Raw genomic sequence first — 23,737 nt, 5'->3', positions numbered from 1 at the left:
GCCCGGCTGCATGATGTCTCTTAAAGGCTGGCGGGTATTGACGGAACTGCCAGCAAAAAAAAAAAGAAAAATAGAGGGAAATATACCAGTGCAGCAAAGGGTGTTGACAGTAGCCGGGTACGTGTACAATTCTTCAATTATATCTCCTCCAGACAGAAAGAGAGAATTAAGAGCTACGATAAAGTTACCCAGGAGACGTAAAAGCTTGCAGCACCAGGTATTTCCAGGAGGTCTCCCATCCAAGTACTGACCAGGTCCTGCTCCGTTTAGCTTCCGAGTTCTTAAGAGATCGGTCGCGTTCAGGACGGTGTGGCCGGAAGCCGAGAGGCCTGGCTGCATGATGTCTCTTAAAGGTTGGCGGGAATTGACGGAACTTCCAGCAAAAAAAAAAAAAAAAAAAAAAAAAAAAAAGAAAAATGGATGGAAAAATATCAGTGCAGCAAAGGATGTTGACAGTAGCTGGGTACGTGTACAATACTTCAATTATATCTCCTCCAGACAGATAGAGAGTATTAAGAGCTACGATAAAGTTACCCAGGAGACGTAAAAGCTTGCAGCACCAGGTATTTCCAGGAGGTCTCACATTCATGTACTGACCAGGTCCTGCCCCGTTTAGCTTCCGAGATCTGACGAGATCGGGCGCGTTCAGGATGGTGTGGCCGCAAGCCGAGATGCCTGGCTGCATGATGTCTCTTAAAGGGTGGCGGGTATTGACGGAACTGCCAGCAAAAAAAAAAAAGAAAAATAGAGGGAAATATACCAGTGCAGCACAGGGTGTTGAAAGTAGCCGGGTACGTGTACAATTCTTCAATTATATCTCCTGGAGACAGAAAGAGAGTATTAAGAGCTACGATGAAGTTACCCAGGAGACGTGAAAAGCTTGCAGCACCAGGTATTTCCAGGAGGAAACCCATCCAAGTACTGACCAGGCCCTGCCCCGTTTGGCTTCCGAGATCTGACGAGATCGGGCGCGTTCAGGACGGTGTGGCCGGAAGCCGAGAGGCCTGGCTGCATGATGTCTCTTAAAGGTTGGCGGGTATTGACGGAACTTCCAGCAAAAAAAAAAAAAAAAAAAAAAAAAAAAAGAAAAATGGATGGAAAAATATCAGTGCAGCAAAGGATGTTGAAAGTAGCTGGGTACGTGTACAATACTTCAATTATATCTCCTCCAGACAGATAGAGAGTATTAAGAGCTACGATAAAGTTACCCAGGAAACGTAAAAAGCTTGCAGCACCTGGCATTTCCAGGAGGTCACCCATCCAAGTACTGACCAGGCCCTGCCCCGTTTAAATTCCAAGATCTGATGAGATCGGGGGCGTTCAGGACGGTGTGGCTGCAAGCCAAGAGGCCGGGCTGCATGATGTCTCTTAATGGTTGGCGGGTTTTGACGGAACATCCAGCACAAAAAAAAAGAGAAATGGAGGGAGAAATACCAGTGCAGCAAAGGGTGTTGAAAGTAGCCAGGTACGTGTACAATTCTTCAATTATATCTCTTGCAGACAGAAAGAGAGTATTAAGAGCTACGATGAAGTTACCCAGGAGACGTAAAAAGCTTGCAGCACCTGATATTTCTAGGAGGTCAGCCATCCAAGTACTGACCAGGCCCTGCCCCGTTTAGCTTCCGAGATCTTACGAGATCGGGCGCATTCAGGACGGTGTGGCCACAAGCCAAGAGGCCTGGCTGCATAATGTCTCTTAAAGGTTGGCGGGTATTGACGGAACTTCCAGCAAAAAAAAAAAAAAAAAAAAAGAAAAATGGAGGGAAAAATATCAGTGCAGCAAAGGCTGTTGAAAGTAGCCGGGTACGTGTACAATTCTTCAATAATATCTCCTCCAGACTGAAAGAGAGTATTAAGAGCTACGATGAAGTTACCCAGGAGACGTAAAAAGCTTGCAGCACCTGGTATTTCCAGGAGGTCACCCAACGAAGTACTGACCAGACCCTGCCCCGTTTAGCTTCCGAGATATGATGAGATCAGGCGCGTTCAGGACGGTGTGGCCGCAAGCCAAGAGACCTGGCTGCATGACGTCTCTTAAAGGCTGGCAAGTATTGACGGAATTTCCAGCAAAAAAAAAAAAAAAAAGAAAAATGGAGGGAAAAATATCAGTGCAGCAAAGGGTGTTGAAAGTAGCCGGGTACGTGTACAATTCTTCAATTATATCTCCTCCGGACAGAAAGAGAGAATTAAGAGCTACGATGAAGTTTCACAGGAGACGTAAAAGCTTGCAGCACCTGGCATTTCCAGGAGGTCACCCATCCAAGTACTGACCAGGCCCTGCCCCGTTTAAATTCCAAGATCTGATGAGATCGGGGGCGTTCAGGACGGTGTGGCTGCAAGCCAAGAGGCCGGGCTGCATGATGTCTCTTAATGGTTGGCGGGTTTTGACGGAACATCCAGCAAAAAAAAAAAAGAGAAATGGAGGGAGAAATACCAGTGCAGCAAAGGGTGTTGAAAGTAGCCAGGTACGTGTACAATTCTTCAATTATATCTCTTGCAGACAGAAAGAGAGTATTAAGAGCTACGATGAAGTTACCCAGGAGACGTAAAAAGCTTGCAGCACCTGGTATTTCCAGGAGGTCACCCAACGAAGTACTGACCAGACCCTGCCCCGTTTAGCTTCCGAGATCTTACGAGATCAGGCGCGTTCAGGACGGTGTGGCCGCAAGCCAAGAGACCTGGCTGCATGACGTCTCTTAAAGGCTGGCAAGTATTGACGGAATTTCCAGCAAAAAAAAAAAAAAAAAGAAAAATGGAGGGAAAAATATCAGTGCAGCAAAGGGTGTTGAAAGTAGCCGGGTATGTGTACAATTCTTCAATTATATCTCCTCCGGACAGAAAGAGAGAATTAAGAGCTACGATAAAGTTACCCAGGAGACGTAAAAGCTTGCAGCACTAGTTATTTCCAGGAGGTCTCTCATTCATGTACTGACCAGGTCCTGCCCCGTTTAGCTTCCGAGATCTGACGAGATCGGGCGCATTCAGGACGGTGTGGCCACAAGCCAAGATGCCTGGCTGCATGATGTCTCTTAAAGGCTGGCGGGTATCGACGGAACTGCCAGCAAAAAAAAAAAAAGAAAAATAGTGGGAAAAATACCAGTGCAGCAAAGGGTGTTGAAAGTAGCCGGGTACGTGTACAATTCTTCAATTATATCTCCTCCAGACAGAAAGAGAGTATTAAGAGCTACGATGAAGTTACCCAGGAGACGTAAAATGCTGGCAGCACCTGGCATTTCCAGGAGGTCACCCATCCAAGTACTGACCAGGCCCTGCCCCGTTTAGCTTCCGAGATCTGACGAGATCGGGCGCATTCAGGACGGTGTGGCCACAAGCCGAAAGGCTTGGCTGCATGATGTCTCTTAAAGGTTGGCGGGTATTGACGGAACTTCCAGCAAAAAAAAAAAAAAAAAAGAAAAATGGAGGGAAAAATATCAGTGCAGCAAAGGGTTTTGAAAGTAGCCGGGTACGTGTACAATTCTTCAATAATATCTCCTACAGACTGAAAGAGAGTATTAAGAGCTATGATGAAGTTACCCAGGAGACGTAAAAAGCTTGCAGCACCTGGTATTTCCAGGAGGTCACCCATCCAAGTACTGACCAGGCCCTGCCCCGTTAGCTTCCGAAATCTGATGAGATAGGGCGCGTTCAGGACGGTGAGGCCGCAAGCCAAGAGGCCTGGCTGCATGATGTCTCTTAAAGGCTGGCGGGTATTGACGGAACTTCCAGCAAAAAAAAAAAAAAAAAAAAATGGAAAATGGAGGGAAAAATATTAGTGCAGCAAAGGGTTATGAAAGTAGCCGGGTACGTGTACAATACTTCAATTATATCTCCTCCAGACAGAAAGAGAGTATTAAGAGCTACGATGAAGTTACCCAGGAGACAAAAAAGCTAGCAGCACCTGGTATTTCCAGGAGGTCACCCATCCAAGTACTGACCAGGACCTGCCCCGTTTTGCTTCCGAGATCTGACGAGATCGGGCGCGTTCAGGACGGTGTGGCCTCAAGCCAAGAGGCCTGGCTGCATGATGTCTCTTAAAGGCTGGAGGGTATTGACGGAACTTCCAGCAAAATAAAAAAGAAAAAAGAAAAATGGAGGGAAAAATATCAGTGCAGCAAAGGGTGTTGAAAGTAGCCGGGTACGTGAGAATTCTTCAATAATATCTCCTCCAGACTGAAAGAGAGTATTTAGAGCTACGATAAAGTTACCCAGGAGACGAAATAACTTGCAGCACCTGATATCTCCAGGAGGTCACCCATCCAAGTACTGACGAGCCCTTGCCCCGTTTAGCTTCCGAGATCTGATGAGATTGGGCGCGTTCAGGACGGTGTGGCCGCAAGCCAAGAGGCCTGGCTGCATGATGTCTCTTAAAGGCTGACGGGTATTGACGGAACTTCCAGCAAAAAAAAAAATGGATAAAGAAAAATGGAGGGAAAAATATCAGTGCAGCAATGGGTGTTGAAAGTAGCCGGGTACGTGTACAATACTTCAATTATATCTCCTCCAGACAGAAAGAGAGTATTAAGAGCTACGATGAACTCACCTAAAGGATTATTAGGAACACCATACTAATACTGTGTTTGACCCCCTTTCGCCTTCAGAACTGCTTTAATTCTACGTGGCATTGCTTCAACAAGGTGCTGAAAGCATTCTTTAGAAATGTTGGCCCATATTGATAGGATAGCATCTTGCAGTTGATGGAGATTTGTGGGATGCACATCCAGGGCACGAAGCTCCCGTTCCACCACATCCCAAAGATGCTCTATTGGGTTGAGATCTGGTGACTGTGGGGGCCAGTTTAGTACAGTGAACTCATTGTCATGTTCATGAAACCAATTTGAAATGATTCGACCTTTGTGACATGGTGCATTATCCTGCTGGAAGTAGCCATCAGAGGATGGGTACATGGTGGTCAAAAAGGGATGGACATGGTCAGAAACAATGCTCAGGTAGGCCGTAGCATTTAAACGATGCCCAATTGGTACTAAGGGGCCTAAAGTGTGCCAAGAAGACATCCCCCACACCATTACACCACCACCACCAGCCTGCACAGTGGTAACAAGACATGATGGATCCATGTTCTCATTCTGTTTACGCCAAATTCTGACTCTACCATCTGAATGTCTCACCTCTTTTTCCTATTTGTAGTGGAGATGAGTGGTACCCGGTGGGGTCTTCTGCTGTTGTAGCCCATCCGCCTCAAGGTTGTACGTGTTGTGGCTTCACAAATGCTTTGCTGCATACCTCGTTTGTAACGAGTGGTTATTTCAGTCAAAGTTGCTCTTCTATCAGCTTGAATCAGTCGGCCCATTCTCCTCTGACCTCTAGCATCAACAAGGCATTTTCGCCCACAGGACTGCCGCATACTGGATGTTTTTCCCTTTTCACACCATTCTTTGTAAACCCTAGAAATGGTTGTGCGTGAAAATCCCAGTAACTGAGCAGATTGTGAAATACTCAGACCGGCCCGTCTGGCACCAACAACCATGCCACGCTCAAAATTGCTTAAATCACCTTTCATTCCCATTCAGACATTCAGTTTGGAGTTCAGGAGATTGTCTTGACCAGGACCACACCCCTAAATGCATTGAAGCAACTGCCATGTGATTGGTTGATTAGATAATTGCATTAATGAGAAATTGAACAGGTGTTCCTAATAATCCTTTAGGTGAGTGTATATGTATGTATGTGTATGTATGTCCAATTGCTTTGACAATACAAATGAAATGAATTGAGAGAGAGAGAGAGAGAGAGAGAGAGAGAGAGAGAGAGAGAGGAATATGAGCTCCTAAAAAACATTTGTTTTTATACATAAGCGGATTTAATTTGTGATTTACAAATGAATATATAGCACTATAAACATACACAGAAGACATGGAATAGAAATTCAGAAGAAAAAGTATTCAAAAAATAATAATTTTAAGAGAAACACAAAAAGAAGAAAGCAGAGAGACAGTTCAGGAAGAAAAGTCAGAAAAGAAAAGCTGAAGACAAGAATTGGAGGTAAGACCTTTCACCTATAGAGACAAATAATTAAACAAAAAAATATGTATTAATAAAATAAATAAGCATTCTCAGTAGTTGACTCAGCCAATGAAAATGCAGAGCTCCGATTTGAATAGAGTGACAGTAGGAGAGAGCCCAACTGCCACTGAGACTGATAGAAATCTATCGAACAGCAGTCTGACTGCAGAGCTGCCTTTTGAAATCCGATACCCTGAAGACATTCGCTCTGCACAGGCTAAGAAGGACTACAAACAAGCTGTGATGAGAGCATCTCCTGAGACCCTCATCCTAGACTACACCGGTAAAGGAGAAAACAGGGTCAAGAACAATCTACTGTTCTACACCGCCTTTCACAAAACCCTGTGCCAGACATACCCCAATAACAACAAGAGGGGCATTAGCAGAGGCAGGCAGATCTCAGTGCTGGTAGAGAAAGACACAGACAGTGTGATGCTCACTTTTAATGTATACCACAACGGGACCATCATGGTGCAGGGCAGCGAGAGCAGCCTGGACCAATTAGCTCTCGGCTTCCACACCTCAAAGCAGCAGACTGAGGTAGAGAAACAAGAGCCAGAGCCGGCCACCCTGCAGTCTGCCCCCAGCCACACGGAGCCAGACAGTGCCCCATCTCCCACAGACTGCCCCCCTGTCTCCCCAAAACTCTCCAGCAACATTAAAACACTAAAGGAATGCCTATCAGTGCTGGAGCTGGAGTTTGCGGAGTTCAGGGAGCAGACCTTGAGCACCCTGGCCCAGACCTCCTTGTGTGATCAGCTCCGGGATGAGATGCACAGACTAAAGATGCAGCACAAGGCTGAGATCCATGAGCTGAGAGCAGCAGTGAGAGACCTGGAGGAGCAGAGCCAAACCCTGAGGACGGAGCTGCGCAGAGCGAGGGAGGAGCTGACCTGGACACCCCAGCACAGCTAGCTGAGGAGCCTGCAGAGCCAGCTGGAGGAGCTAAGAGAGGAGCTACACATCACTGGAGCACAGAGACTGCACTGCACTGACCCCACAACACCTCCAACCCCTGACGCACCCACTGATCCACCCACACTCCCCACCACTCCTGACACACCCACTATCACCAGACCTGCCACTAATACACAACCCCCTGAAACGCCACTCCCCCAAAACACACCCGCTGCCCCCACCACTCCCGACGCAAACCCGGAGTGGCAGGTCAACGCAGAGGTGGTCATTCTGAGCTAATCCAATGGGAAGATCCTGGTTGAGAGGCGCCTCTTCCCTGGGCGAAAAGTGAAAAAGCTTTGGTGCTCCACAGCACAGAGAGCCCTGGAGCTGCTCTCCAAGAGGAGGCTTTGCCAAGTCAAACACATCCTCATCCACACCGGCACTAACGACCTGAGTGCCCGCAGGGGCGATGTGGCCTCAGCCCTGAGACAGGTAGCAACGAAAGCCACAGAGGAATTCCCAACTGCCAAAATTTCCATCTCCACACTGCTGCCCCGCACAGACGTGCCCCTGCACATCATCCAGGCCATCAACGCAGAAGTGTCCCGAAGATGTGCCCTCCTCCCCAACGTCCACCTGGCACACCACTGAGACATCCAGCCACATCACCTGTATGACCACGTCCACCTCAACAAGACGGGTGTGAGGATCATCTCAAAGGTCCTCAAGGACACAACCCTGGGCCGAAACCCCACACACCCCCACCTCGAGACCAGGAGCAAACCCCCCAGCCCCTGGCCACATCCCCAGCCACCGGCTCCACCCCAGCCCCAGCCCCTGAGACCCCGCGGCCCCATTCCCCACCCCCCCATCCCCAGAGGGCCCGTCCAGCACAGCAGAGCGGACAGCCGGGGACCAGCACAGCCACACAGCCACGCAGCAGCGGCTTCCAGAGCCTGGAGGCCCGATGCTGCCCAGCTGGCCCAGATAAGGCAACTCCTCAGTGTCATCTGTTCCACACTGCTGAGTTAACTGAGCCTCAACACACATATATATGGTTGTGGAGATGGAGAGTAAGAAAAAATGTGATTTAATTATTCTGATATTTTGATGCAAAGATAAAATCTTTGAGTGATTATTATGTATATCCATATATAATTATTAATAGTAATATAATATCAGTTGTAGACCACAAATTAAACTTTCTTATGTAGAAGAGACAAGTATAATAAAATATATTAACATGTCCTTTAAAATAAGCAGTTGGAATATGCAGGGTTTACGCTCCTCAACTTTTGGAATGAAGAGCACAGGCCCTGAACTGATCAACACTGTAAATAGTTCAGATGTTTTCATTCTTGTAGAGACTTGGTGCTGTGCAGATATGTCTATACACTGGATGGATACAATGGATACAGGGAGCTGATTGTGCCCTCCTATAAAAAACCCAAAGTCAGGTGTGGCAGGGCCTCGTGGGGGATTATCGTGTGGTACAGGGAGGAGCTCCGAGCAGCCCTATGCCCAGTACAGAGAGGAGACACACACCTGTGGATGAAAATCAGAAAAGACACCCTACAAAATAACACAGATATATACCTATGTGCAATTTATATGCCACCCGCAGACTCTCCCTACTATAATGAGGAAGGCTTTCATGAGCTTCAAAACGAAATCTGCCACTTCCAGACCCTGGGCTCTGTACTGCTGTGTGGCGATCTCAATGCCAGGACTGGCAGAGAGATGGACTACATCAATACAGAGGGGAACACACACCTGTTCGGAGACTCCCCGCTGTGCCACACACACACCTCCACACTGACACAGCCACGACAGCGTGGTAAACAAGAGCAGGAAGCAGGTAGTGCGCCTATGTAAAAGCCTGGGTCTATATATCATCAATGGCAGGACCAGGGGGTACTCTCTGGGGAGATTCACATACTGCTCGGCTCTGGGCAGCAGTGTGGTGGACTACGCCATAACTGACCTGGACCCACAAGCCAACAATGCGTTTATAGTCAGACAACAATCTCCACTATCAGACCACAGCCAAATAACACTTTACCTAAAAAGATCAGCGCAGCCACAAGTCAGAGCCAAACTTCCCACAAAACTGGTCTCCCTGCCACCCAGTTAGAGATGGTCAGAGCCCAGCACAGAGAACTACACAAGAGCCCTGAATAGTGATGAGATTGAAAACATGTTAGACAGATATCAATCCTCACACTATCAAATAAACCAAAACGGAATAAACTCAGCCACCAAAACACTGAATGAAATATTTGAGAGACTGGCTTTAAAATCAAACATTAAAACAATTAAAAACCAAAATATGAAATCGTCTAAAAGAAAAAAAGAACAGTGGTGTGACCAGGAGTGTGAAACTTCTAGGAAACACCTGAGACATCTCTCCAACACTAAACACAGAGAGCCCGACAACCAGGAGGCTCGCCTCAGCTACTGCCAGGCCCTGCGGCACTACAAGCAACTCCTCAGTAAGAAAAAAGACCACTATATGGGCAGAATAAATACCCCAAAAACAAAAAATGAAATACCAATTCAAAATGGAGAAATCTGGAAAACACACTTTGAAAAACTTTACCAAAATGTTGAAAACAATCCAAAGCCAGAACAGGTTAAAATATTAAAAAACCTAAATAAATTGGAAGAAATCATTAAGAATAACCAAAATCCCTTAGATAACCCATTTACAATACAGGAACTAAAACATCAACTCAAAATCCTCAAACCCAGGAAAGCCAGCGGCCCCGACAGCATCAGCCCTGAGATGCTGAAGCACAGCAGCCCGCAGCTGCAGGAGGCTCTGCTCAAACTCTTTAACCTGGTGCTGAGAGCCGGGTGTTTCCCTGAGGTCGGGAATCAAGGATTGATCACCCCGATTTTTAAAAGTGGAGACAAATTAGACCCCAATAACTACTGGGGCAGCTGTGTGAGCAGTAACCTGGGGAAGGTGTTCTGCAGTATCATCAACGCCCAGATACTGGCCTTCCTTACCAAGCACAGTGTCCTGAATAAGAGTCAGATTGGCTTCCTACCAAAACACAGCACAACCGATCATATTTACACTCTACACACCCTCATAAATAAATATACCCAAAACAATAAAGGAAAAATATTTGCCTGTTTTGTAGACTTTAGAAAGGCATTTGACTCAATCTGGCACAAGGGATTATTTTATAAACTTCTACAGAGTGGTGTAGGGGGTAAAGTTTATGACATCATTAAATCAATGTATTCTGAAAACAAATGCGGAGTTCAAATTGGCAACTCAAGAACAGAGTTCTTCACTCAGGGGCGGGGAGTGAGACAGGGCTGCAGTCTGAGTCCAACACTGTTCAACATCTACATCATCGAGTTGGCCACAGTGTTGGAGCAGTCTGACGCCCGCAGCCTAACTCTCCATGACACAGAGATCAAGTTCCTGCTCTACGCAGACGACCTGGTGCTGCTGTCGCCCACAGAGCAGGGGCTTCAGCAGAACCTGGCGCTGCTAGAGCAGTACTGTCAGAAATGGGCCCTGGCAGTCAATCTGGACAAGACCAGAGTTATGGTTTTCCAGAAAAAAGCCCCATCTCAGGGAAACAGGTACCGCTTCACTCTGGGCAGCACTGGATTAGAGCACTGCACCAGATACAACTACCTTGGCCTGACCATCAGTGCGTCAGGGAGCTTCAGCATGGCTATAAACGCATTAAAAGACAAGGCACGCCGGGCATTTTATGCCATAAAGACACAATTTGGGAAAACAACAATACCAATAACTATTTGGATTAAAATATTAAACTCCATCATCCAACCAATCCTGCTATATGGGAGCGAAGTGTGGGGTCCCCTCATGAACCTCAATAACAACAATTGGGACAAAAGCCCCATGGAAATATTCCACCTAGAATTTAATAAAAACATCTTACACGTACACAGAAATGCCCCCACGGCTCTGAGGCTCACAGAGCCCGAACACACAATGACCAAAACAACAACAATTGGGAAAATTGACATGTACCTGAAAAGCAAATACACAAAAGATTAGAGACACGAATTAGAATTACAAAACAAATTGGAATGCTACCGGGCCCTGAATAGAAACATTACATTGGCTGAATACTTAAAAATCCAAAATATAAAAGAGAGACAAAATCTAACTAAATACAGGCTCAGTGACCACAGCCTCGCCATTGAAAAAGGCCGCTACAGAAAATTCTGGGTTGCCAGAGAAGAGCGGCTGTGCAGCCAGTGTGACCTAGGGGAGGTCGAAACACAGGCGCATTTCCTGCTGTCCTGCCCTAAATACACAAAAATCAGGGAGACATACTTTAAAATATTAAAAATGCATATCCCTGAGTTCAGCATGATCCCCGATTGCTGCAAACTCCCCGTCCTGCTGGGAGAGGAGGAGCGCACTGCCTTCTTAGCAGCGCAATATGTATCCACCTGCCACAGCCTGCGAGACAGTGTGTAGACACCAGCCTGTGGCACTCCATTTGCAAAACAAAATAAAAACAGTGATTTTTCTGATATCATGACACAAATTTTGATACAAACAACAAATATGGTTTATATCCTACTTAATTTTATTTCAATGTGTACTATATTTGTTCCACTGAATCTTGTATTGCAATGTTTTGTCTTGATTGATAGAACATTTGTATCTGCTTTGGCAATATTGTGATAGATCATGCCAATAAAGCACCTTTGAATTGAATTGAAATGAATTGACAGACAGACAGACACACGCACACACACACACACACACACACACACACACACACAGAGCCAGCCAGCCAGACAGCCAGCCAGCTCAGCCATGACATCACGAGCCTCTCTCAGCTGACTGCTATGACATCACAGAGCACGTACATTCCGTTGCTTGCCGTCTGTCAACCACTCAGTCACTGCCAGCCAGACTGGCTGGCTGGCTGGATGGGGGGGCTGCTTGCTGCTGCTGCGTATCTTAGCAAGCTAATTTGCCTGACCGGCCTTCCTACTCCTATGCTCAAATGCCCACCTAAGCCCGATCTGCTGTTCACCTGGATCACAGCTCCGCCCCAACAAGGCAGATCCTCCCAAAAATGGTACAAACTGATCCACGTTCCCCTCCACGGAAAGCTTTAGCCCAAAATAAGGGACACATTCTGCCCAATATGTCAGCGCCAACCACAGCCTGAGGGACACAGTGACACACGAGCACCGGCTGTAAATATAATGTAAATACTCGTTTGTAATGCATGTCTTTGTATTTCAAAAAAGGAATCTGGAAATGGTATACCTATTTTCTTTATTTGTATGTATTAAAGATCACATTTTATTACATTTTCTTTTTCTGTACTTCATTACATCTTATTGTGATTCATAATTCTATTATTTATTTTCCGTGTATATGTATGTATGTATGTATTGTGACAAACCAAGGGGCAGGGTCATACATGGCAGATATGTCAGGCCAGGTCTGCTGCAAGGTGTGTACTCTAGGGTAGAATACCGACCCTAGGCAACTAAACTCCCCAGAAACCCTCAGGCAGCCATTCTAGCACCTAATGTGGTCACTTGGTGTTACTTCCTCAATTATTCACCAGGTATATAAGGCGGGCCTGAGAGAGAGAGAAGTGAGAGACAATAGGGTGAGTTATCTGGAAAACAGAGGTAGCTCATAAGGAGAAAGCCAAGACTTATTTATTCCAGACTTTGTTTAAAATAGAATGATTATGTAAGATTAGTTACAACTCCAGTGTGAGTTAGGTTTTGTTTTCAGATTTGTTTTGTTTGAAGTAAACATACAGGCACAGCCCTGTATTTGCAACCTCCTCCCTGGGTCATGACTGGTTTTTACTCCTAAGAAGATCACAGAGAAGACCCGCACATGTGTACAGCCAAGGCGTTTTGTCACATTTGGTGTAGAATGCGGGCAGCACCTCATGAAACCCAGACTGGCTGAGTGAATTTTTTTATCCAAAAAAAAAAAAACTACAGGCTGTAATAGCCCAACAGGAAGCGACCAGGGTGCAGCAGGTGGCTCACCAGGATGCTATGCGGATGCATCAGGAAGCACTGCAGGTCCAGCATGATACAAATAAAATGTTTAGAGAAGAGCAGGAAAAGGTGACTAAAGAGCTGAAAGAGAGTGTTGAAGCACTTGCAACCAGGATTGGGCCACAGGGGGCTGCAACCCATTCCACTCCCCGCACCAATCACTTTCTGCAGAAAATGACAAAACAGGACGATGTTGAGGCCTTCCTTATGACCTTTGAGAGGACAGCAGAGAGAGGGATGGCCAAAAGATTCCTGGGCAGGGCTTGTGGCACCTTATCTGGCAGGGGATGCACAGAAAGCGTACTTTGATCTGGAGCTGAAGGACGCCCAGGACTATGATAAATTGAAAGCGGAGATAATGACCCGATTGGGCGTGACCACCGCAGTGAGGGCACATCGGTTTCAGCAGTGGGCCTACCAACCAGGACAACCAATCCGAACGCAGATGTTTGATCTGATCCATCTGGCCAGGAAATGGCTACAGCCAGAGGTCCATTCATCAGCCGAGGTGGTGGAGGCCATAGTCCTTGACAACTACCAACGCTGTTTGCCCAAGGACGTTCGACGCTGGGTTGGCCAGAATGAGGTGCTGTCCGCTGACACCTTGGTGGCCATTGTAGAGCGGTTCTATACAGCCGGAGCAGCAGAGCACGTACCGGAGGTTAAAAACTCGTTCCCCAGGCCATGACGAACCAGCGGACCGGGTAAGATGGTTCCAAAGTACTCTGGGAAACATGACGCGCTGGATTGGAAGAAAAGAGCAAGACTGGGGGGGGCAAAGGTGGGGCCTAAAGCCGAGACTAAGGGTTATAGGGGGTCACCATCACAACCAATTGTCTGCTACAATTGTGACAAAGTAGGACATATTGCGGCCCACTGCCCAGGTAGAGAGGAACCAATGCAATGTAATGTGTGTGATATGGGGAAAGAGAAACCGGTATTTTATGCCTGCCCTGTTGGGACGGATGTTTTCATAGGCGGAGTACCTAATCCAAAACACATGTGTACAGTGATAGTCGATGAGAAAGAAGTGGCTGCTCTACTCGACTCTGGCAGTATGGTTACACTGGTCACAGAAAAATTAGTAGCGACCAACAAGCTGGATAGACATCAGGAGCTCAGTATCACATGCACACATGGTGACACACGCCCCTATCCCACAGCCCTTGTAAACATACAGACAGAGGCCGGGAAACTAGATTACGAAGTCGGTGTGGTACCCAACATGCCATATGATGTGATACTGGGACGATATTTTCCTAATTTTGGAAAACTAGATAGAAAACATAGTAAATTGGAAATGCACACTGAAAACTGTAAGCCAGAAGTTGCCTCGATCCCACAACTAGAGCTAAAAGTAGACCTGGTTCCAGTTGAGTCGACAGTGAAGGTTTTGGTTGGGGAAAATTAAACTGAAAACATAGGGGTGGAATGTAGTGACGTAGATGACCCTATGGAGGGTGAGGAACCCAGCACTAGCAGGGTGGGTGAGAATCCATTCATAGAGACCCCTGAAGCTGACAATGTAGAAGTGTCAGTGTTAGAGGGACTCCCCACTGATTTTGGCAGCGCACAGGTGCGAGATCTCACTCTACACTATGCTAAAGAAAATGTGAAGGTAGTAAATGGGACCCCTATGACTACTGCAGACCCGCCAACAGCTTATCCTTATTTTATGGTAAAAAATGACCTATTGTACCGTGTAAATAAGATAGGGGTGGACATTGTGGAGCAATTGCTAGTTCCCACCCCATTCAGACGAACAGTTCTCAATCTGGCACATGGGCATATCCTGGGGGGACATCTGGGGATGGACAAAACCAAGGATAGACTCCTGAGGAGGTTTTACTGGCCAGGCGTACATGCAGACGTGACAGAACATTGTAGCTCATGTCCTGAATGTCAACTACATGCTCCTAAACCAGCCTTCAGAAGCCCACTGGTCCCTTTGCCCATCATAGAGACCCCCTTTGCTAGGATAGCTATGGATGTGGTGGGACCTCTCCCGAAATCAGCCAGAGGGCATCAGTATATACTGGTTATTTTGGATTATGCCACCAGGTACCCAGAAGCCATTCCACTGCGGACCATGGCTTCAAAAGGTATTGCAAAAGAGCTAATGTTGATGTGTAGTAGGGTGGGGATACCGAGGGAGATATTAACAGATCAGGGCACACCCTTTATGTCTAAGGTTATGACCGATCTGTGTAAATTGTTGCAGGTTAAGCAGTTGAGAACATCAGTCTACCACCCACAAACAGATGGGTTGGTTGAGAGATTTAATAGGACCCTGAAGTCCATGCTAAGAAAGGTAATCGATAAGGATGGGAAAAATTGGGAATTCATGCTGCCCTACTTGATGTCTGCCATTAGGGAAGTCCCACAGGCTTCCCTGGGCTTTTCGCCTTTTGAACTGTTATATGGGAGGCACCCCAGGGGGATATTAGACATAGCCCGTGAAACGTGGGAACACGAGTCCACTCCTTTCCGGAGTGTAGTCGAGCACATCAATGCTATGCAAGAGAGAATAGCCACAGTCACTCCCATTGTGAGAGAGCACCTAAGGCAGGCACAGGAACACCAACAATTCGCCTATAATCGTCAGGCTACACTGAGGGTGTTCCAGCCTGGTGATAGGGTGTTGGTGTTGGTTCCCACTGTAGAATGTAAATTTCTGGCTACGTGGATGGGACCTTATGAGATTATAGAGCGAATACGGGAAGTGAACTATAAGGTTCAGCAACCCGGCCGCCGACCCCCAGAACAAATATATCATGTCAACTTAATAAAAGCCTGGAAGGACAGGGAAGTGTTGATGTTGACTTACCCCCCTCAGCCACTAGGGACACCGAAGGTGAATATTGCAGCTGCCTTGTCACCTGACCAGTTGAAGGAGGTGAACGACTTGATAATACGTAATAGGGAAGTTTTCTCAGGCATACCGGGGCGTACCCATTTAGTCTCTCACAACATTGTGTCTCTCCCAGGAAAGAAGGTAAATATGAGGCCTTACAGGGTACCAGAAGCTCGCAGGAACACTATTAGAAATGAGGTTAAGGAAATGCTGGAGGCAGGGGTTATTGAAGAATCCCACAGTGAGTGGTCCAGCCCTATAGTCATGGTTTCCAAACCTGATGGCTCCTGGAGATTCTGTAATGATTTTAGAAAGGTTAATGAAATTTCAAAGTTTGATGCATACCCAATGCCCCGAGTAGATGAATTGTTAGAGAATATTGGGAATGCTCGCTATATTTCAACTATTGACTTAGCCAAGGGCTACTGGCAGATTCCCTTGACCCCGGGTGCCAAAGAAAAAACAGCCTTTGCAACCCCAGATGGTCTGTTTCACTACACAGTAATGCCCTTTGGCCTGCATGGTGCTCCTGCCACCTTTCAAAGGTTGATGGACCACATACTTAGACCACACAGGACGTATGCGGCAGCATATTTAGATGATGTGGTCATTCACAGTCCAGATTGGGAATCACATTTGTCTCAGCTCCAAGCGGTATTGGATTCAATACATGCAGCAGGCCTGATGGCTAATCCAACCAAATGCAATTTGGGGTTGGAAGAGGCCAAATACTTGGGCTATACAGTAGGGAGGGGTATGGTGAAACCCCAAATATCCAAGGTTGAAGCCATAAACTCTTGGCCTAGGCCTGTCAATAAAAAGCAGGTTAGGGCATTTTTAGGGTTAACTGGGTATTACCGGAGGTTTATTCCCAACTATGCTACCTTAGCGGCCCCTCTGACTGATATGACTAAGGCTACAGAACCCAATATGGTTAGATGGGGTGATACAGCAAACCGGGCTTTCCGGAGCCTACAGGAGGCGCTCTGCCGCAACCCCGTTTTAATGGTACCTGACTTTCAGAAAGAATTTATAGTCCAGACGGACGCCTCTGAGGTGGGGATCGGAGTGGTTTTGTCCCAAAGAATGGGTGATCACGAACACCCGGTGTTGTTCCTTAGCAGAAAGTTGGAATCCAATGAAATAAATTATTTGGTAGTTGAAGAAGAATGTTTGGCAGTGAAGTGGGCTTTGGACAGTCTTCGATACTATTTGTTGGGCAGGCACTTCACCCTGATCACTGACCATGCCCCCCTCACTTGGATGCATCGTTCGAAAGACAGGAATGCCCGTGTGATGAGGTGGTTTTTGAGTCTCCAACATTTTCATTTCACCCTGCAGCACAGGCCAGGGAAGGCCATGGGGAATGTTGATGGGCTGTCCCGGGTGCATGCTTTTTTGCGGCTGTCGCTCGACCTATGGGGTCGCAGCTGGGGGGGAGGATGTGGGACAAACCAAGGGGCAGGGTCATACATGGCAGACATGTCAGGCCAGGTCTGCTGCAAGGTCTGCACTCTAGGGAAGAAAACCGACCCTAGACAACTACACTCCCCAGAAACCCTCAGGCAGCCTAATGTGGTCACTTGGTGCTACTTCCTCAATTATTCACCAAGTATATAAGGCGGAAAGATAGAGTCAAGCTAGAAGGTCAGGCCAGAAGCTAGTTTGATTTCTGTTTGTTATTTACGATGAGAACCTTGGAAACAATGTCAAACGGTATGACCTACGTGCCTGTTCCCTAAAACCATGTGTAGACCTATGGACTCTGTTCTATAATGATATATGTTCTGCTTAGTTAGCCTTTAAGATAACATAGTAATGACTTTCTAGCATTTATGCATGTATGTATGTCCAATTGCTTTGACAATACAAATGAATTGAATTGAGAGGGAGAGAGAGAGAGAGAGAGAGAGAGAGAGAGACAGACAGACTGAAAAACAGACAAACAGACACACACACACACACACAGACATACACACACACACACAGAGCCAGCCAGCCAGCCAGCTCAGCGATGACATCACGAGCCTCTCTCAGCTGACTGCTATGACATCACAGAGCACGTACATTCCGTTGCTTGCCGTCTGACAACCACTCAGTCACCGCCAGCCAGACTGGCTGGCTGGCTGGATGTGGGGGATGCTTGCTGCTGCTGCGTACCTTAGCAAGCTTATTTGCTTGACCGGCCTTCCAACTCCTCTGCCCACATGCCCACCTATGCCCGATCTGCTGTTCACCTGGATCACAGCTCCGCCCCAACAAGGCAGATTCTCCCAAAAATGGTACAAACTGATCCACGTTCCCCTCCACGGAAAGCTTTAGCCCAAAATAAGGGACAAATTCTGTAACAACATAATGGATGCCCACCCAACCTGTGACAAAACTGAGAAAAAAGAAAAACGCCTGTCCTCCTGGGGGAGGGACACACAGCCACCCTGGCTGCCCAATATGTCAGCGCCTACCACAGCCTGAGGGACACAGTGACACACGAGCACCGGCTGTAAATATAATGTAAATACTTGTTTGTTATGCATGTCATTGTATTTCAAAAAAGGAATCTGGAAATAGTAAACCTATTTTCTTTATTTGTATGTATTAAAGATCACATTTTTTTACATTTTCATTTTCTGTACTTCATTACATCTTATTGTGATTCATAATTCTATTATTTATTTTCCGTGTAGATGTATGTATGTATGTATGTATGTATGTATGTATGTATATGTATGTATGTCCAATTGCTTTGACAATACAAATGAATTGAATTGAGAGGGAGAGAGAGAAAGAGAGAGAGAGAGAGAGAGAGAGAGAGAGAGGAATATGAGCTCCTAAAAAACATTTGTTTTTATACATAAGCGGATTTAATTTGTCATTTACAAATGAATATATAGCACTATAAACATACACAGAAGACATGGAATAGAAATTCAGAAGAAAAAGTATTCAAAAAATAATAATTTTAAGAGAAACACAAAAAGAAGAAAGCAGAGAGACAGTTCAGGAAGAAAAGTCAGAAAAGAAAAGCTGAAGACAAGAATTGGAGGTAAGACCTTTCACCTATAGAGACAAATAATTAAACAAAAAAATATGTATTAATAAAATAAATAAGCATTCTCAGTAGTTGACTCAGCCAATGAAAATGCAGAGCTCCGATTTGAATAGAGTGACAGTAGGAGAGAGCCCAACTGCCACTGAGACTGATAGAAATCTATCGAACAGCAGTCTGACTGCAGAGCTGCCTTTTGAAATCCGATACCCTGAAGACATTCGCTCTGCACAGGCTAAGAAGGACTACAAACAAGCTGTGATGAGAGCATCTTCTGAGACCCTCATCCTAGACTACACCGGTAAAGGAGAAAACAGGGTCAAGAACAATCTACTGTTCTACACTCAGTACCCCACCGCCTTTCACAAAACCCTGTGCCAGACATACCCCAATAACAACAAGAGGGGCATTAGCAGAGGCAGGCAGATCTCAGTGCTGGTAGAGAAAGACACAGACAGTGTGATGCTCACTTTTAATGTATACCACAACGGGACCATCATGGTGCAGGACAGCGAGAGCAGCCTGGACCAATTATCTCTCGGCTTCCACACCTCAAAGCAGCAGACTGAGGTAGAGAAACACGAGCCAGAGCCGGCCACCCTGCAGTCTGCCCCCAGCCACACGGAGCCAGACAGTGCCCCATCTCCCACAGACTGCCCCCCTGTCTCCCCAAAACTCTCCAGCAACATTAAAACACTAAAGGAATGCCTATCAGTGCTGGAGCTGAAGTTTGCGGAGTTCAGGGACTAAAGATGCACCACAAGGCTGAGATCCATAAGCTGAGAGCAGCAGTGAGAGACCAGGAGGAGCAGAGCCAAACCCTGAGGACGGAGCTGCACAGAGCGAGGGAGGAGCTGACCAGGACACCCCAGCACAGCCAGCTGAGGAGCCTGCAGAGCCAGCTGGAGAAGCTAAGAGAGGAGCACAGAGACTGCACTGCACTGACCCCACAACACCTACAACCCCTGACGCACCCACTGACGCACCCACTGATCCACCCACACTCCCCACCACTCCTGACACCCCCACTATCACCAGACCTGCCACTAATACACAAACCCCTGAAACGCCACTCCCCTAAAACACACCCGCTGCCCCCACCACTCCCGACGCAAAACCCGGAGTGGCAGGTCAACACAGAGGTGGTCATTCTGAGCGACTCCAATGGGAAGTTCCTGGATGAGAGGCGCCTCTTCCCTGGGCGAAAAGTGAAAAAGCTTTGGTGCCCGACAGCACAGAGAGCCCTGGAGCTGCTCTCCAAGAGGAGGCTGTGCCAGGTCAAACACATCCTCATCCACACCGGCACTAACGACCTGAGTGCCCGCAGGGGCGATGTGGCCTCAGCCCTGAGACAGGTGGCAAAGAAAGCCACAGAGGAATTCCAAACTGCCAAAATCACCATCTCCACACTGCTGCCCCGCACAGACGTGCCCCTGCACATCATCCAGGCCATCAACGCAGAAGTATCCCGAAGATGTGCCCTCCTCCCCAACGTCCACCTGGCACACCACTGAGACATCCAGCCACATCACCTGTATGACCACGTCCACCTCAACAAGACGGGTGTGAGGAAGGTCCGTTTTTAGTGTTTCTCTGAACACATCCAAGCTTACCTAGGCGCTACATATTATTTTCAATTACCCGTAATTCTGATCTGTATTTTGGCTTGTTAATAGAAGTTATTGAAGTTGGACTCCTAATTCAAAATAACCAATATGTATCTCAACGTAATTTACTGACAGACATCACTCTTTATCACTTTAACTTTTAAAGGAACTGCTTTGTATTCTGTGTATTGTTTTATTGTAGTGCTGCTTCCTTTCTTGGCCAGGTTTTACTTGCAAAAGTGATTTTATTCTCAATGTAAGCTCAAAGTCAAATAGTTTAAATAAGAAAACAATGTATTGAAATGAGAACATCATGAACCTGTGTAATTGTGCTGAAGGACAAGCACTGAAAGCAGAGAGAATTTTGTGTTTGGCATTGAATAGCCTTAAAGAAAACTATGCCGTTTTTGGAAACTTTCATATTTAAGTTGAATGTAGGCAAAAACATTCCAGTCACTCTGAAGAGAGAATACAGTTTACTGTTCGAATAAGTAGCCCCTGAATTGAAGATAAAAATCAAAAGTGCTGTTCGTAATTAGTTTACACTTTTACATCAGATGTCTTGTTTTTGCGTTCCAAATTGAGGAGTTGTGGCATATAATGTAAATGAAGTTAGTTCACTAGTAGTGCGATTTCTACGTTGTGTATGTGTGTTTGTATATATGAACTCATACATTTTTTAAAGATTGTATTTGGAAAACAAATTCAGGTATAGCACGTGTCCCCCTTTTGAATGGGTTCTATATATAACATTTTAAAACGAATGGTTCTGTGTAGAACGCTATGTTTGGGGGTTCTTCATGTAACCCCTTTGAAGGGGTTCTACATAGAACCATAAAGGGATCCACCAGAGCGATTACTCGAGGAACCCTTTATGGTTCTGTGCAGAACAATTTCTTCTAAGAGTGTGGAGTGTCGCCACACAATTTCTCTCAGAGGGCTTTTGACCAATGGCAATCCAATCCTGAATGACGTCACCACTATCCTGTTGTACTTTATGGGAGAGATGTATTAAGTAGTTTATAATGAGAAGAATAACAATAATCACCTGTTTTTCATAGGTTTTGTATCCATGGTCTCCTTCATATTAGGAAAGGAAGTTGATCCATAGCCTACTCAGAGACAACTGAGAGTTGGTCTCTGAGCAGCAGCACAAAGGGGTCGAGTCTCTCAATGTCCGTGTGTTGGAGATATTCCACCATATTGGTCCCAGCCTTTAAAACAATGTTAAAGAAGATGTTAAAGATATTGTAGAAATATATTGCAGAAGAGCAGAACTACAATCACACTTTTTCAATGCTATTGCTGTTTTCTACCTCCCTGGTGAGGTACCAATGCGGGAAGTTTGAGAGAGTATTTCTAAAATGTGTATGATCCAATACACACAGTTATTTAAAAAGCTGACGTCTTGTACATGCTCACCAGAACCAAGCCTAATTAAATAACACATTTAATATTAAATAAGTACATGTGCAGTAGCCACTTGGACAATTACAGATCCCCAGGTCAAAACACAACAGAAAGACATGGAAGATCGTATTTTCAAATCACATCTGTGGCCCCCATAACTGTAATTTGGTATTAGTGGGTCAAAGGATTTATTTGGTTCAAGTGATAATAAGATCATATTTTGAAAACAAACACTACAGGATGTCATATTTAAAATGACTGTGAGTACCTTTCTTTAGTGACGCTTCTGAGGGGGGCAGGGATTAGTTGAGTGTGCTAATTGGAGCTGTGAAGTGTGCAGAGAAAATACAAATGTTTTCTTTTAATATGAAAACAAAGAACTTTTTTTTAACACCGACCTGGGATTGTGTTTCTTTCCAAGTTTCCTTATTGTTTCTGAGAAGAGACTGTTCACTTGCAAAGTGAACTGGACCCGTGTGACTCGCAGGTAAGGAGAGCCCGTGTTGAACTAAGATGGCTACAGTGAGTTTTCCTGGACAAAGGTCAAAGGATAGCGCAGAGTGCACCTGCACCTGAGATTGTGTTGAGAAGCTTTGTGATAAGAGCAGGTAAAGAGGGAAAAGAAACACAAGTATTTTCTTTGTTTGAAGAACACATTTTGTTTTAACTGAAACGGGACTACAACTTTTGAAAGGGAAATAGTTGCTAGTGCACTGTATTTTTATTGAATTTATTAGAAGAAAAAAGCTTATATTTTGGACAGAACGAACTCGTTTGGCATGCAACTAGCAGCAAATGATGTGAAGCAAACAAAACAGTTAGCAAGTTAGCAAGTTAGCAAGTTACAGTCTGTCCTAGGTCCAGGGGTGCTTATGGTTGTTTATGGGTTCCCTTACCTTAGCCAGTGTCATGTACGGGTGTCCGTACCTTACTGGAGTGTTTGTTTTTATTATAATATATATACATAATATAATATATAATAATGTAATATTTCAGATAAATCGTCACAGTGAGTGACACCAGCATTATTGGTTTTTTGAGAAATAAAAAAACAGAATGTAGAGAAGAAAATGTTGGAAGGAAGTTGGGAGAAAGACTGGTCTCCGAAGGAGCACCGGGACTGGTGGAAGCAACAACAACCAGATAAGACAGAGAAAGGAATTGTGATATTGTGTCAGGTTGGTGAGAATCAAGAAAAGAAAATAACAGAAATGGAAGATCATCATAAACAGTAATGTGAATTGAGAGAAGAAGTTGTGAAAAATACGATAGAATTAATAGAACTACAAGGCAAATTAGAAGGGCAAGAAAAGTGGTCAGAAAAGGTGAAGGTGTAGGTGCGCGATGTGCTGCCGTGTTAGGAGCGCGTCGCGAACACAGATCACTCCTAGGACGACATGCCCGATTGGGATGATTTAGATCGCAAAGCATGGGAATATGAAAAAGGAGGTTTTGCTAGCGCTCCTCCCCCATATAATCCGGAATATAAATCAATCACTGATTTTGGTTATAATAATACATTGTATCCAGATCTGACCGCTCTGAAAACGGTCCCAGCTGCACCCATGCAAGTCAAAACTAGACAGAGTAAAGAGGAAGGTCAATCAATAGTCTATACGACTAAAACCCATGTCCCCTTCTCCCCAGGAGAAAAAGAAATGATATGGGTGTCCCTCCCAAAATTAAAACCAAACCAGGGTAACACAACTTTTTGGGATATTCTAGATGAAAAGATGGTTATTCACCTCCTTCACCCGCACGATGTACACATCATCGTGAAGGCTAAATGTCCGCCCAACATTTGGATACAGTTACTACGAGAATATCAGACCGGGGAGTGGGCTAATGTAGCCT

The 23,737-nt window shown here is 45.7% G+C and overlaps 1 non-coding gene and 12 pseudogenes across 1 annotated transcript; all 13 read right to left on the bottom strand.

The window, feature by feature from the left end:
- Positions 1–202: 202 nt before the first annotated feature.
- LOC136744311 (uncharacterized) lies at positions 203–321 on the bottom strand (annotated as a pseudogene).
- A 227-nt stretch (positions 322–548) lies between these two features.
- Positions 549–667, bottom strand: LOC136744232 (uncharacterized; annotated as a pseudogene).
- Positions 668–877: 210 nt separating this feature from the next.
- LOC136744200 (uncharacterized) lies at positions 878–996 on the bottom strand (annotated as a pseudogene).
- Positions 997–1,223: 227 nt separating this feature from the next.
- On the bottom strand, positions 1,224–1,342 carry LOC136744146 (uncharacterized; annotated as a pseudogene).
- Positions 1,343–1,551: 209 nt separating this feature from the next.
- On the bottom strand, positions 1,552–1,670 carry LOC136744182 (uncharacterized; annotated as a pseudogene).
- Positions 1,671–1,889: 219 nt separating this feature from the next.
- On the bottom strand, positions 1,890–2,008 carry LOC136744233 (uncharacterized; annotated as a pseudogene).
- Positions 2,009–2,222: 214 nt separating this feature from the next.
- Positions 2,223–2,341, bottom strand: LOC136744145 (uncharacterized; annotated as a pseudogene).
- Positions 2,342–2,551: 210 nt separating this feature from the next.
- LOC136744159 (uncharacterized) lies at positions 2,552–2,670 on the bottom strand (annotated as a pseudogene).
- A 214-nt stretch (positions 2,671–2,884) lies between these two features.
- Positions 2,885–3,003, bottom strand: LOC136744336 (uncharacterized; annotated as a pseudogene).
- A 211-nt stretch (positions 3,004–3,214) lies between these two features.
- LOC136744457 (5S ribosomal RNA) lies at positions 3,215–3,333 on the bottom strand. The gene has a single exon (XR_010815988.1). It is a non-coding gene; the product is annotated as a 5S ribosomal RNA (ribosomal RNA).
- Positions 3,334–3,549: 216 nt separating this feature from the next.
- Positions 3,550–3,667, bottom strand: LOC136744300 (uncharacterized; annotated as a pseudogene).
- A 219-nt stretch (positions 3,668–3,886) lies between these two features.
- On the bottom strand, positions 3,887–4,005 carry LOC136744237 (uncharacterized; annotated as a pseudogene).
- Positions 4,006–4,219: 214 nt separating this feature from the next.
- Positions 4,220–4,338, bottom strand: LOC136744379 (uncharacterized; annotated as a pseudogene).
- Between the last annotated feature and the right edge of the window lie 19,399 nt (positions 4,339–23,737).

Source organism: Amia ocellicauda, unplaced genomic scaffold (genome assembly GCF_036373705.1).
Source record: "Amia ocellicauda isolate fAmiCal2 unplaced genomic scaffold, fAmiCal2.hap1 HAP1_SCAFFOLD_83, whole genome shotgun sequence".
NCBI lineage: Eukaryota > Metazoa > Chordata > Actinopteri > Amiiformes > Amiidae > Amia > Amia ocellicauda.
Note: the sequence above shows the minus strand (reverse complement) of the source record. Positions and strands in the feature narration are given on the sequence as shown.